General features: G+C 34.0%; 1 long non-coding RNA gene across 1 annotated transcript; it reads right to left on the reverse strand.

Annotated features, from left to right (window-relative positions):
* Positions 1–6,896: 6,896 nt before the first annotated feature.
* LOC147079762 (uncharacterized) lies at positions 6,897–9,314 on the reverse strand. Its single transcript, XR_015070545.1, has 2 exons — positions 9,171–9,314; positions 6,897–8,555 (listed from the first exon to the last, which is right to left on the reverse strand). It is a non-coding gene; the product is annotated as an uncharacterized LOC147079762 (long non-coding RNA).
* Between the last annotated feature and the right edge of the window lie 6,013 nt (positions 9,315–15,327).

Consider the following 15,327-nt stretch of genomic DNA (forward strand, 5'->3'; position numbering starts at 1 on the left):
CCAAGATTCGAACCTGAGACCCACGGCACACGCTTAAGCCGCGCGGCCACCGTGGGTGTTGTGGGTGGTACATACTTACCTAATTAATTAATCCAATTATTTTTACCAGTGATGCGCAACGTGGGGGTGCGCAGGCACGAAAGTACCTACTCGAAGCATAAAGTTACCTGTATTTAAAATTAAATTAATCATGAGATACTTGCTTACGATTGCATCATTCATCTAGAAGCGCTTTGTCTGCAGACATTTCCAGAAGAAATTTGGAACGTCATGGAATTGGTGATTAATATTATTAAGTCTTTTATAGCTAAAGCTTTTAATCATCGCCAATGTATAGAGTTTTTGGTTGAAATGGAGAGTATGTACGCAGATCTTCTGCTGCATAACAAAGTACGTTGGTTATCAAGAGGAAAGTTTTAAAACGTTTCGCCTCCTTATTAACAGCAATTAAAGCATTTCTCTTTGAGAAGAGTGTTCACTGTCCAGAACTAGCGGACGATCAGTGGATCCAAAATATTATTTCATGGAAGACGTTATGTCTCATCTAAATCTGCAGGGGAAACAAAATACAATTTCTTCGATGTTAGAAGAAGTTATTTTATTCGAAAACAAATTATCCTTTTTTGCTCAAGTTTTTGAAAGAGAAACTTTGATGCATGCCTGCTGAAACATCGCCAAGAAAATAATTCTGATATTGACATTCGCTATTTCAAAACAACAATTTTAAATATGAGGGAAGCTTTTCTCAATAGTTTTCAGAAATTCAGAAACAGCGAAACGACGTTAGTCTTTGTTAAAAAATCTCTTAATGCTACTGTAATAAAATTATTTTTTTCTTCCTTTATAATATTGACAACCTTGAAATGCAATTGATGGATTTAAAAAACAAAGAATTGTAGAGCTCTAAATTTGAACATCTTTGTGCTGATATGGAAATATTGGAGAAAAACAAAAATGTGAACTTAGTTACACAGCACAAATGGTCTGATTTGAAAGACCTGGAGAAGGAAGACATGATGATTTTTAACACGTGGAATAGTATACCTGACTCATATTATGATCAGTTGAAAAAAATAGCGTTTGCTGTTCTTTCCCTTTTCGGTTCTACATATTCATACGAACAATCTTTTTAAATCATGAGCCCAGTGACGTTCCGTGGGGGTAGGCAGATGGAGCATCGCTTGGGGGCGGCAGTTACTCAAAGGGCGGCAAATTGAGGAGAATCATTAGACATAAATAGGTACCTAAACTTAGTAATAACGGAAATATCTTTCCATTAAAAACACTCAGCTCACTGGTTGGAAACCAAATGAATTAATTAGCATAAAAGGTTTAACAGGAATGTAATTTTTTTCCCGGGGGGTTTGCGATGTCTAGTTTACTCCCGTTGTCTTTGGACGTCACGTCCTTGATGACCAGTAATGATATGTGCAGATTTGCGAATTATATTTGAATTATAGATTGGTACATAATTACCCAATTAATTTAGCCACATATTTTTGACAGTCATTCGCGAGTTTTAAAAGTTTTCAGGTGTATTTTTAAATGTAGGTATCTGAAACCGTGGACTCGCAATATTGTCTATTGAAGTAGAGATGGCATTTAAATTAGATTTAGTGGTATATATTTTGTTAGTAATGTATTCATACAACACATTTCTTAGATATTGGAGTCTGGAAAGGATGATATAAAATAATGTATAAAAATGGGGCGGTGTTTTGGCGCTGCCTAGGGGCGGCATTTTGTCAAGGGACGTCACTGCATGAGCCTTATCAAGAGTAAATTGAGAAGTCGTCTTATTTATGAGAACCTGGAATCGTTCCTAAACTTAAAAACAACAACATACAAACCTGATTTACCCAAACTTTCCAAGGAGATGCATTAAGTGTTTGTCAGTCATTGTCATGATTTAATTTTATGGGTACCTTACTTACAATTTAATTATTATCAATAAATAAGATCATTATTAAGTATGATATCAAGTTTTATTCAGTATATGTACCTATAGTTTAATTAAGACTTAAAACTTTAATTAAAGTTTATTAATTTAATAAACAGTGAACATGCACCGTAGGCGACATGCGGTTGTATTGGAATTGTTTTCTGTAATGCTTGTTTCTACAACCGCACGGTGCTTTTACCGTGTCCATGGTGTCACTGTATACCTACTGATTTACCTGTAAAAAACTGAAATAGTATGCAGTGGCGGGTATAGGGACTTGGAGGGGTGAGGCACTGGCTTTTTTGACCCCCCCCCCCCCCAAGATAAATAAAATAATGACCATAAATTTCAAATACCAACATACCCAGTAAATATAACAATATTATTACCATCTATCCTAACCTAACCAATTATTATTGAAGATTACAGTGATGACACATACGAGGGTGGGTCAATAATTCCTTAGAAAAAAGCATTAAAACAGTTTTTATTTTTGTATTTTTTTTTATTTCTCAACATAATCTCCTTGGAGCTCAATACACTTGGTTAGACGTTTCTCAATTGTTTTTAAACCGTCAGAAAAATAAGTTTTCGGAAGGTCCTCAAAATAAGCATTTGTCCGATCGATGACTTCTTCATTTGAAAAAAAACGTTGTCCACTTAGCCATTTTTTTAAGTTTGGGAAAAGGAAAAAGTCACTGGGGGCTAAATCTGGCGAATACGGTGGGTGGTCGACCAATTCGAACTTCAATTCTTCAATTTTAGCCATTGATCGTAAACATGTGTGAACACGGGCATTGTCCTGATGAAAGAGGATTTTTTTCCTGTTTAAATGAGGCCGTTTTTCTTCAATTTTGTTTTTTAGCTGGTCCAATAAAGATGCATAATAATCCCCTGTTATTGTTTTTCCTTTTTCCAAATAGTCAACGAAAATAATTCCACGTGCATCCCAAAATACAGTAGCCATAACCTTACCAGCTGATTTTACGGTTTTCGCCTTCTTTGGACATGGTTCGCCTTTCGCAATCCACTGCTTTGACTGTTCTTTCGTCTCGGGAGTATAGTGGTGTATCCATGTTTCATCTACAGTCACAAAGCGACGAAAAAATTTATCCGGATTGCGTTGCATGAGCGACAACAGGGCTTTAGAGGCCACCACCCTATTGCGTTTATTGTCGACTGTGAGCAAACGCGGCACCCATCTTGCAGAAATTTTTTTCATGCCCAATTTGTCATGTAAAATAGAAATGACGCTACCTTTTGAGATCCCTGTAACCTCAATTATCTCACTCAACTTTAATCTTCGGTCACTTAACACCATATCGTGGATTTTATTGATCATTTCTGGTGTAGTCACCTCTACAGGACGTCCTGAGCGTGGTTCATCCTTTGTTGATGTACGACCACGTTGAAATTCATTTAACCAGTTATAAATAGTTGCAAGTGAAGGAGCAGATATGCCGTGAACTAAATCCAACTCATTTTTTATTTCCTTTGCTGTTAACCCTTTTATATTAAAATGTTTAATAACAGCTCTAAACTCAATTTTCTCCATTTTCCATTTTTCCATTTTCCACAATTTTTAAATGTACGAGAAACACACAACAACCCGACCAATCTGATTGAAACTTCGCAGCATACTGAATCGGTAGTGCCGCTGCATGAAAACAAACCGCTTACAGTACTAGTCGCGCCACCTGTCGGTTTTCTAAGGACTTATTGACCCACCCTCGTAATTAATCTATTCTGTGTATAAATAGGTAAGGCCTGAACAAAAACGATGCATGAGTGCGAGTGAGAAAGTATTCGGTACCTTTACAATCTCTGCGACACGCGCTAGAGTAAGATAAAAGGTCTACATACCTGTGGGCTAGTTTCCAAAAGTTATCGCCATCAAATCGGGGCGAAACGCTTCACATAGCGTCGATAACTTGCGAGCTCGAGTTGCTAAAATTGATATTTTTTGTGTTAAACATAAAGTCAATGGTAAATATTTTTAGTTAATTAAGTAGAAAAGATGGTTCTGTGTGTTGTCTTAAAATGTGGTAGCCGTACTGATAAGCAAGAAGATGGTATTACGTTTCATAGGTAAGTTGATACATGTTCGTGATAATTTATTTGTATTTTATTATATATTTTAATATCAGTGACCTAGTGTTTCTTTAAAATAACTTAAATTATGGATATCTTTACCTAATGGTAGCATTTTGACCGCTTAAAAATACTATATAACGTAAAAAAATAGAAAATTCTATTTTAATTCTGAGCGTCTAGAGCGAGCACTTTGGGCGAGCACTAGCGAAATGGTCTATAGTCTCGAACATTTGTAGACGAATGCGTTCGCTCGCCCACAAACCAAACGCAAGGCACGCGGCTTCATTTAGCAATGCAACGGGTGGCGTCTAGATGTATCTATAGTCTAAGGTAGGTAAGTATCTGTGTGGTTAAATTATGGACCCTTTTGATGTTAGTTGCAGTAAAGTTAATGTTTGTCACATTATGCATTTTAAATGGGCGACACGACTATTTGCGGATTTGAGAAACACTGGTCTAAACTATAGATTATATCGGTTGATATGGCGGATCATTTTAATTTATTGATGAAAAGAAAAAGTTGCAGTAGTATTATAATTATTCATATATTGTTTCAACAGATAATTATTGATAATGTAAATAACCTAACATTATAGTAAAAGTATATTATAAGACTATAAGTAAAAACGAAAACAGAATTAAATAATAAGAAAAAATATAAAAAGAATCTACAATAATTGTGGTGTATTTTAACTAATAAAATACAGTTACTAAAAGTGTAAACACAAACACATAACATCGTGTCAGTTTACTGAAGGTGTGTCTATTAGAATCAATATAAACCTTACAATTCAACCAATCAAGACTCTCTGTACGTTGAATATAATATATTATATTATTTTCGAAAAACCCAGTCGCTGGCACTGTCTAGGAATTCCCAGTCAGTAAGTCGCCGTAGTTATAACACTATTATATTATTTTATTATTATGTTTTTTAATGTTTGCTGTCTATTCTAGGATTGCACAATACTTTTAAATATTAATAAAGTGACGCCGTGCGCCTATTTCAAGAAGAAGACGAAATTTCGTGATGTATTATCGCAATCTATAAAAGAATAAAATCAAAAGTTGCCATGATTCAACGTAAGAATTCGTTATTGTTCGGAACCTGTTTTATGATATTACGGTTTTTCGCAAATCTGTAATTAGATGCTGCATGGTATGATTGCACAGTTACAGATTGGTCAAAATAATGATAGCTACCTATATCAATTGCTGGGAAAATTTATTTAAATTTTTATATCGTACATCAATATTCTTCTGGGAAGTCTGAGAATTAACGCAACTAAAATCCACAGTTTCCAATCAACGATAGGTAGACATTATCTAAATACAATTATTATGCTATGAGTACCTATACTAGTAGGGTATTAACGTCTAAATGGCTATCAATCATTTCTTGTAAAATAGCATTTTAAAGTTTACCTTCTTTTAGTTAGTCTTCTCGTATTTGACAGCAGTTTTTATGCAAGATACCTATCTCGTAAAGATAATGTGCCTATAGGTATTATCGACACGTTTTCAAGATAACTCATCTCCAATTTGGGTCTGCGTGTATGACGCAACACGTTGGCACGTGCGGCTCGCGCGAGATGATACTGGGAATGCATCACCCGAGAGTGGACTGTGATGTGAATGCTGTTTGTTGAATGCATTCTTCGAAATAAATAGAGTAATTTCTCTTCATTGGATTTACAAGTGCAATTCTGTATCAGTTTACCGTAATTTGTGATGAATCAACATTCCATTCAGTACCTAAATAGTTTTGCAAGTCAAAGACTAAGCATACCTGATGTATAATTTGTATCATGGGACTTTTAAATTGACCGGTAGGAGTCTGAAATTTTAGTAAAATTAAGAAATAGGTTATGGTTTATTATATGTGCCTGTATTATGCCAGTCAGTGTATTAATTATTGAAACATAATTATTTATTTACTCTGTCATTTAGGTAGATACCACAGAACAGATAGTTCCCTGGTAGATACCGTGTTATGCCCCAAATGATTTTTTATACTTAAGTCAGTTTATAACTTGAAATTTTTTAACCTATATCGAATCGTGTTTTGGTATGGTCATATTAAGGCAAATGCTCCACGTCTGCAATTTAATACAAAACGTACCTTTCTAATACATTTAAAAATATAATCCTAATAAAATGTGAATTCGTTTAAGGATCTCATATTAATGTATGATTATATTTTTTATTAAAATTTAGATTACGTTTTCCCCAATGTATAGAAAGCTTTTTTGAATAATTAACTTTTAATGCACCTATTTTACACTTAAGGCGATGTCTTTGGCCTAAATAACACATATAATGTGACTTTTACGCCATCTTTTTATATTTCAAGGCATCTACCATGAATTTCTAAAAATCTGTTACTAAAAACTTTGGTCAATTCTAACCAGATGGCAGTAAGTTACCATAATATGTTGCAAGTATTATTAAATTGCCAGATGAAAAAAATCGCTAGACAAAAATTCATTTACATATTATAAGAATATAATAATATATTCTACTATAATATTATTATATATATATACCTATTCAAATAATTATATTTTTTTTTAAATAAGTACAATATTTTATTATATCGTATTGACATTTTTATGATTTAAAAGAAAAGTTTTAAATCAATTTATACTTGCCAACTTCTTTTTTCATTTTGAATAGAAATTTAGAATACAAAAGTCCAATATAGGGCCAAAGGAATGAAAATATGGAAGAGAAGTATTAGTCTATTGACAAATTTTTTATTTTTATTTTATAAAGTAAAATATACTATATGCACATACCAGGTCACACTGCAGATGAATATTACCTACTCTATAAACTTAGGGAAGGTAAAGAAAACAACTTGTTCATAGGAGTGGTCAATTTTAATAGAACATTACACAATAAAAATAATACAAAAACCTTATAAATAGGATAATTAAATATATTTACACTTAAAATTAGTTAAAATTATGAAATAAAACCCTAAATATGTACTTTAAAATTGCTTTGAGCTGCATCCTATACTGTGTGATATAGCTCAAAGCAAAATTTTGTGCACACGTATATATTGCATTTTATGCAAATATACCTGGTGCGGCACTTGCATCCAGGGTATCTGCACACGGATGCTGAATGGTGGCCAACGCTGTCCAAACATACCTCAGCGATCGGTTGGGGGACAACCGTTCTCCTGCGAGCTGGTGGCTCTGTGTCTACCTGCGATGTCGACATGTTTCTTGGCCGACCTCGTGCTGGCAGTGTTAAAATGTTGGCTACCCGATCTTCATACCGAATAATAGCTTTCGCTAATCTGATTCAGTACGACAACAGTCCCATAATATCCTTTCGGGGTACATTTTCTAGTTTACAATTCCGCATATACATTAGCCAACAGTTTACCACCGCCAAGTCCACAAAGTGGTTAAAAACCCTCACAGGCCATTTGCATGTCTTCATCGCAGTCCTGTAATAAGTAATTATCCGATCGCAAAGATCAATGCCACCCATCGACATATTGTAGTGCTTTACAATGGCCGGCTGAGTGGCACTGATCTTCCTCTTTACTTCCTTCGACCATCGCATGCAGGTACCAACAGGAGTACTGCCGACCGCAGTGGAAAATAATAACACGGATTTATTTTCTTTCCACTTGACTACACAGACTTTGTCATCCTACCGAACCTTCTCATCCCAATCTCCCCTCTGCATTGCCTTATCGTTTTTTTAATTTCTTAATCACATCGCCGAGTCTATTACTTCTGACAGTTCCAGTTAAGAACATTTTGTCGTGAAGTAACGAATCGGCGAGCTTCAAACTAGTGAAAAAACGATCAGTATAGACAATGCAGGAGGATTGGGGAGAGTCCGGCAGAGTAACTTGACCACACTTGCGCCCAGACCGAACTGCTTCATATCTCCATCTGATACCGTTCCCTTCCCTACATATATGTGAAAATCTATCACTAATCCATCTCTGGCCGCGAGAACAAAATTTTTAAGGCCTACAGGATTTGGCTTGTTAAGCACAAATTGCCTGTGTCTACAGCGGCCAGTGAACGGCATCATTTGCTCATCGATGGAGTTATGAGCAGGTCTGGGCAAAGTATGGCATTTTTTTAGAACCTCACTTAAAAAGGGACTAATCTTCCAAAGTTTATCTGTGCAGCCCGTGCGGTCAGCAGTGTTATCTGCAAAATGAAAGTGATTCCGCAGTTCGAAGTACCCGTCTCTGGGCATTGCTTGATTAATGATTGGAATGCTTAGATCATAACACCAGTACATTCGAGTCTGCGGAAACCTTAATGTACCCATCATAATTTTGATGCCGGTGAATACGAATTTCGAATTCGTATTCACCGACCACAAGTCCCTTTTTTGTGCTGAATATAAATTTGTCTGCTCAGCTATTTTTTCGAAGAGAGTGAGGTTGAAGTATTCGAAAAAGGAGCTGAGGACATTGTCAGCAACATGCCCTCTCACCAACAAATCTTCCTCCAATTCCGGACCAGCATTCGGCATACTGAAACAATAGGAAAAAAATATTATTACATTATCCATATTTCCTCATTAATTCAAGTATTTAGCAGTAAAAATACAAATAATGATGGGCAATAATATGTCAACTCCTCATTCGAGACAATCGCTACATCATGTGTACAAGATGTAATGAATTCTTGTTTTTATGCCAAAGCATGTAATGAAAATGAATCTAGTGTATGACCGGATGGTCTATAAAACCAATAAATATATTATTAAGAAAATTGTAAACCTACCATTTTGTGAGCCAGGGAAGATTATTTTATTAAATTCGGTTCTACAATCATATTATGCGAATGAAAGAAATTCACTATCTATTAGATAATTTACAAAACGTACAAGATGGGCTCGATGACATTTGTCATAAACATAACCTCAAACTAACGTAAAGTATTTATAATTCTACGAAAACGATGAGTCTACGCCTAAAATAATATATATTGATGATAAATGCATGATGGTGATTGAAAATACAGTATATGTAACTCTTTTCAATAATTTTTGAATGTTTGTTTGACAATCAAAACTGCGTGACATAGTTTGTCATTTTGATGTACGATAATAATATTATTTATTATACACTGAAAAGTTTACTTACTTGACAAAAATGTTACTGATGAGTCGATTCCTTCCTGTTTTCAAACAATATACCTAATAATGGCCAAATAAAGAAGAATAATTGTCATAAACCCGATATTCGATCTTCGATCGAGAGCACGAATGCTACCATATGTTAAAATGCGAGATTTGTTTATTATTTTTATCATAAATAATGATAAAAAACAGTTGTAATTTAAGCAAATACTAATTGCAAATAATTCGCAGTTTCAAATTTTGAATATAGGCAGGTTTCTACGTAAATTAAGTTAATATTGTAATTTCAATTATTAAGTTATTTGTATTCATATGGCAATTTCGCCTCAAACTGATAAACTGATTTTTGTCAAAATGCAGAGAAATGTTATTTTGTCTTGTCTATGTGTGAGTTTCATTTTCAACGTCATGTTATGGTTGTGTGTGTATTTTGTATGAAGATATTTTGTTTCCAAATAATTCCACGACGGCAGCACTATACGGCCAAGCGTCGGCTAAGTGTTGTCAGCATGTTGCCAATTCGAGCAATTATTATGGTTTCGATTTCTATCGATTCGTTAATATACAAAAATACAAGATTAAATTTAAATAACTGCCGTAAAAATTAATAAATAATATTTTTAATAGAAACGCTAATCGTTTTTTGCGATAAATTGCGTCTAAACCGACATATTTCGATTTTAATTGCATGCTTTCTAACCTCTAAATCGATGTTTTTTAAATTAAAAAAAAAAAGATATAAGGATATATCAAATTCCAATTTACGTTTAGCGTTTCGCTAGGTAATAGATTTAGGTATATTTTTATCGTAATTTTGATAATAAATCTTATGTCATTCATTCTTACCACCCGATAGAAATGTACCGAATTTGACACGTATTTTTGGTATATAGAACTCCACGATACATCTTAATTTTTTATTTTATTTTTATCATTACTTTTGAATATATATCTACCGATTAATAAACTTTTCTAGCTATTTTTCGATAACAACTTTACCTAGAGACATCACCTTTCGATTTTTCTAAAAAAGAAAGATGTGTATTTCTTCTTTTTTAAGTGTATCGAATTTAGTTTTGGTAGGTATGGAATCATGGCCACCACAAGGGAGGGGCTGACAGGGCTCTAGCCTGGGGGCCCGGCGTGGCGAGTCTACCGAATACGTGAGATAACACACATAGTTAAAGTGGCGCAATTTTACTTACAATTTATATATGCGATGAGTTTTTGACTATTGTGTTGATACTTGACAAGTCTATAATTTTATTATTCAAGTGGATCTGGGTATTAAAAAATACAATGAATACATACCCTTAATTTTATCTCGAACACCACTTGGAAAAAGCATCACACTGCCTTTAACCTCAGCAATAAGTAGTGAGGCCCTCCCAAAGATTCTGGCCTCGGGGACCGTTTCAGGATTTGGGGGCCATGGTTACAATATTGAAACTTGATTTGAACACTTTTTGTGATGTTTTAAAAAAATTGCCCAGATGCAAACGATAAGTGTTTATTTTGCTACAAACGTATCTGCTGTGTGAATTGACTTACATTTAATATTCAATCATTAGTCTTAGAAATTTTTGATTCAACTTTACTCATAATATAATATTTTTTAGGCTTTTATTCCACGTCATTAGTAGAGATCTATAATATTATGATTCATCCATCATCGGCCAATGATTCCATGGTGCTGGACCATAAACACGTGTGATGTCAAATTGACGGTTCGGCTTCCAGAATACATACCATTGCCCCGTTCAAACGCTTCTTTGTGTCAACATCAGATATCTATCACCAAACACTCATGCGCCATGAACTCGAGTGTTCGTGTCACTGCTGTATAAGTTCAGCCCTAGAATCTATTGGTAACATCAGTTCTCAAAATTCAGAAGCTGAGATATTGAGCTTTGGTAAAATTCCAGTGTAACAGGAAAGTGTTGCTGTATCTTGTAAATTAGTAAAAACAAAAGATATTTCGTATCATCGAATATCTACCTTGTGTAAGATTCTAATACCCATGTTTAATCATTTAAGAAATCAATCCACAAAACCTTTGGTATTCGTACTCATACAATAGACTAGATTTAAACTTAATAAATACCAGCGCATCTATTCTATACACAAGGCTGCTATCGAGGGTAGTTTATCATATTTATGCATTGAGGTATTATAATTGTTACAATAAATTAACCGTCCGAACTGTCAAAAAGTGCTATGTTTTAACAGCACCTCTCTTGGCTGTGTTAATTTTTAGAGCGAGATAGACAGTTTAGATGGCTAACTTATTGTAACAATTATAATACTTACCTCAATAAATAAATATGTTAAACTACCCTCGATAGCTGCCTTGTGTATAGAATAGATGCGCTGGAATAGCTATCATTTTATATAGACTTTGCTATTAACCCATTATTTAAATTTCGACAATCTATTTGGGCAGCTCAGAGCACAATACATTCCACTCGTTGTGGGTACGTGAAATAAAAGCGCTGGTTACGAGTGTAACAATATTTATACAGACTAGCTGAGCCAGCTGGCTCTCGCCAGTCTGTCTCGCTAGGTCTTGCAGACAGCTTTTCGTCATAGTGACTTGGTGTTGGATTTTAATATAATAATTGTAAAGCGTGTATAGACGGCGCCATAGTTTTCCCTTCGGGATGGATTTTCATTCACGTCAGACAATTGAAAATTTATCTGATTTGTCAGTTTTACGATCTGCATGTCGTCACTGCCAATACAAATTTGGGGTCATGTGCGTAGTCTATTCTGGAGTCTGGCCTTCTCAATTTCATCTGACACCATTTCTGGCTGCTAAGCCTAGCAGAACAGCTGGCAATCGCCGATTGCTACCACTATCATTTTAATTTTAATTTAATATATGTGTATGTATGTGCATTTAAATATTATAAATAATTATACATCTCAATCGTGATTATCATAAATAGCGATCCAATATAACGCAAATTTTAATCTCTTTCGGGTCCCATTTATATAATAGAAAAAGGTTAGCAGCATAAAAAATAAATTTAAACATTATTTTGTTTCATTGTCTTTAAAAAATAAATGCTTGGAGCCATAGAATAATATTTTAAAAATCATATTTTGTTTTAAAAATTAACCTTAAACAATATAGTTTCCCGGTGTGGGACATTCATATCAAGACAAATGTTAATAAATAATGAAGCAATATATATTATATCTGATAAGAATAGGAATTTATAACACCTAAAGATGTGGAATCAGCATAAAGAGGCCTTCATCCAGCAGTGGATTGATACAGGTTTATGACGATAATGACGATATAAATGGGTAGGTATATAAAATCACAAATTTAAAAAAATATTGCGGTTTATATGACCAAGAAGAGTAGAATTAGGTTGGGATAACCTTCATCCAGCAGTGGATTAATCTTGGTTGATGATGATAATGACGATATTATGAATAGGTAAATATAATATCAGCAATTTTGATAAATATAGCAATTCATATGACCGACAGAAATTCAAACAACTTAGAGAGGCCTTCATCCACCGGTGGATTGATTCAGGCTCATAATGATATTGGAAATATAAATAGATATAATATAATATCACCGATTTTGATAAATACAGCAATTCAAATGACAGAAAGGAGTATAATCAGGCATGGGAGGCCTTTATCCAGCAGTAGATGGGTTCAGGTCAATGATGATAAGGACGATAGAAATAGGTATAATATAGTAGTAGAATCAGGTTGCGGAACTCTTCATCCAGCAGTGAATTGATCCTGGTTGATGATGATGACGATATGAATATGTAGATAAATGTAATATCACCGATTTTGATAAATACAGAAATTCATATCACAGAAAGGAGTAGAATCAGGCTAAGGAGGTCTTTAAGTAGTGGATTGGTTTAGGTCGATGATGATGATGATATGAATATGTAAATAAATATAATATCACCGATTTTGATAAATACAGAAATTCATATGACAGAAAAGAGTAGAATCAGGCTAGCGAGGTCTTTATTAAGCAGTGGATTGTTTCAGGTCGATGATGATGATGATGATGATGATAATGATGATAATGACGATATGAATATGTAAATAAATATAATATCACCGATTTTGATAAATACAGCAATTCATATGACAGAAAGGAGTAGAATCAAGCTAGGGAGGTCTTTATTAAGCAGTGGATTGGTTTAGGTCGATGATGATGGTGATGACGATATGAATATGTAGATAAATATAATATCACCGATTTTGATAAATACAGCAATTCATATGACAGAAAGGAGTAGAATCTGGCTAGGGAGGTCTTTATTAAGCAGTGGATTGGTTCAGGTCAATGATGATGATAATGATAATGACCATATGAATATGTAGATAAATATAATATCACCGATTTTGATAAATACAGCAATGCATATGACAGAAAGGAGTAGAATCAGGCTAAGGAGGTCTTTAAGTAGTGGATTGGTTCAGGTCAATGATGATGATGATGACGATATGAATATGTAAATAAATATAATATCACCGATTTTGATAAATACAGAAATCCATATGACAGAAAGGAGTAGAATCTGGCTAGGGAGGTCTTTATTAAGCAGTGGATTTGTTCAGGTCGATGATGATGATGATGATGACGATATGAATATGTAGATAAATATAATATCACCGATTTTGATAAATACAGAAATTCATATGACAGAAAGGAGGAGAATTAGGCTAAGGGGGTCTTTATTAAGCAGTGGATTGGTTCAGGTATATGATAATGATGATGATGATGATGATGACGATATGAATGTGTAGATACATATAATATCACAGATTTTGATAAATACATACATTCATATGACAAAAGGAGTAGAATCAGGCTAGAAGGTCTTTATTAAGCAGTGGATGGATCCTGGTTGATGATGATGATGACGATATGAATATGTTTTTAAATATAATATCACCGATTTTGATAAATACAGCAATTCATATGACAGAAAGGAGTAGAACCGGGCTAGGGAGGCCATTATCTAGCAGTGGATTGGTTCAGGTCGATGATATAAGTATGATAGAAATAGGTATAATATCACAAATTCGTTAAACCGATAGTAGTAGAATCAGGTTGCGGAACCCTTCATCCAGTAGTGGATTGATCCTAGTTGATGATGATGATGATTATGATGACGATATGAATATGTAGATAAATAACATTAGAAATTAAATACTGTCAAGAATACAATCAACGTAGAGAGGCCTTCATCCAGCAGTGGATTTATTGAGGCTCGTGATAATAATGGCATTATATATAGTTAGGTAGATAATAATATTATATCACTGATTTTGATAAATATAACAATTCATGTGTAAGTAAGGAGTAGAATAAGGCTGAGGAGGCCTTCATCCAGCAGTGTATAGGTCAAGATTGATGATGATAGGGACGAAAAAAATAGGTAGATATTATACAATATCACACATTTTGATAACTATAACAATTCGTATTAATTTCTTTCATTGTTTGCAATGGCAACTTTTTTAGTATGGAAATTAGTAGCCTAGGTAATTATTCAATAACAAAAATAGTGGGTGAACAGCCACAAAGAAGTATTTAAAAAAATCAAATTTGGAATATCACGTTATCTATGATATGGCGGACAGTGGCGGACACACCTGTCAGATTTTTATTTACGCAGTGAATTGTGGCAAGATTATGGTTTTTTCACCGGAAAAAAGTGCGCCAATGCCTACATTACGATATTTGAATAAAAATAATCGAATCCGTTTGTCAAATAAAGGATTAGAAGGTCTTAAGCGACGAAGACGTCATTCACGCTATATGAGAAAATATCAGTTATAAACGTCACGTACCTGTAAAATCATTGAAAATTTGTGAAATGTGGTCAATTCAAACGGTAGATGAATCGGTAGCGCACATTTCGAAGTGAAGATGTAAAAATAACAATAAAATGTCGCTTAAATGAGCCGTTAGTGAATTTTCCAAAATCTCTTAGGATAATAATAATGAAAGATAATAGGTATCCCAATTAATTTAAAAAAGTGTGTTATTCATAAATTTAATAGCAGCGTACAAAATAATCTTAACATTTAGAAGGACCTCAACTAAGAAATATTGCACATACCATGCATGTTATACTTAAGAAATATTAAGTTTATATATAATA

This window comes from Rhyacophila brunnea, unplaced genomic scaffold (genome assembly GCF_057557595.1).
Source record: "Rhyacophila brunnea isolate RB1 unplaced genomic scaffold, BYU_Rbru_1.0 scaffold_1, whole genome shotgun sequence".
In the NCBI taxonomy this organism is placed as follows: Eukaryota; Metazoa; Arthropoda; class Insecta; order Trichoptera; family Rhyacophilidae; genus Rhyacophila; species Rhyacophila brunnea.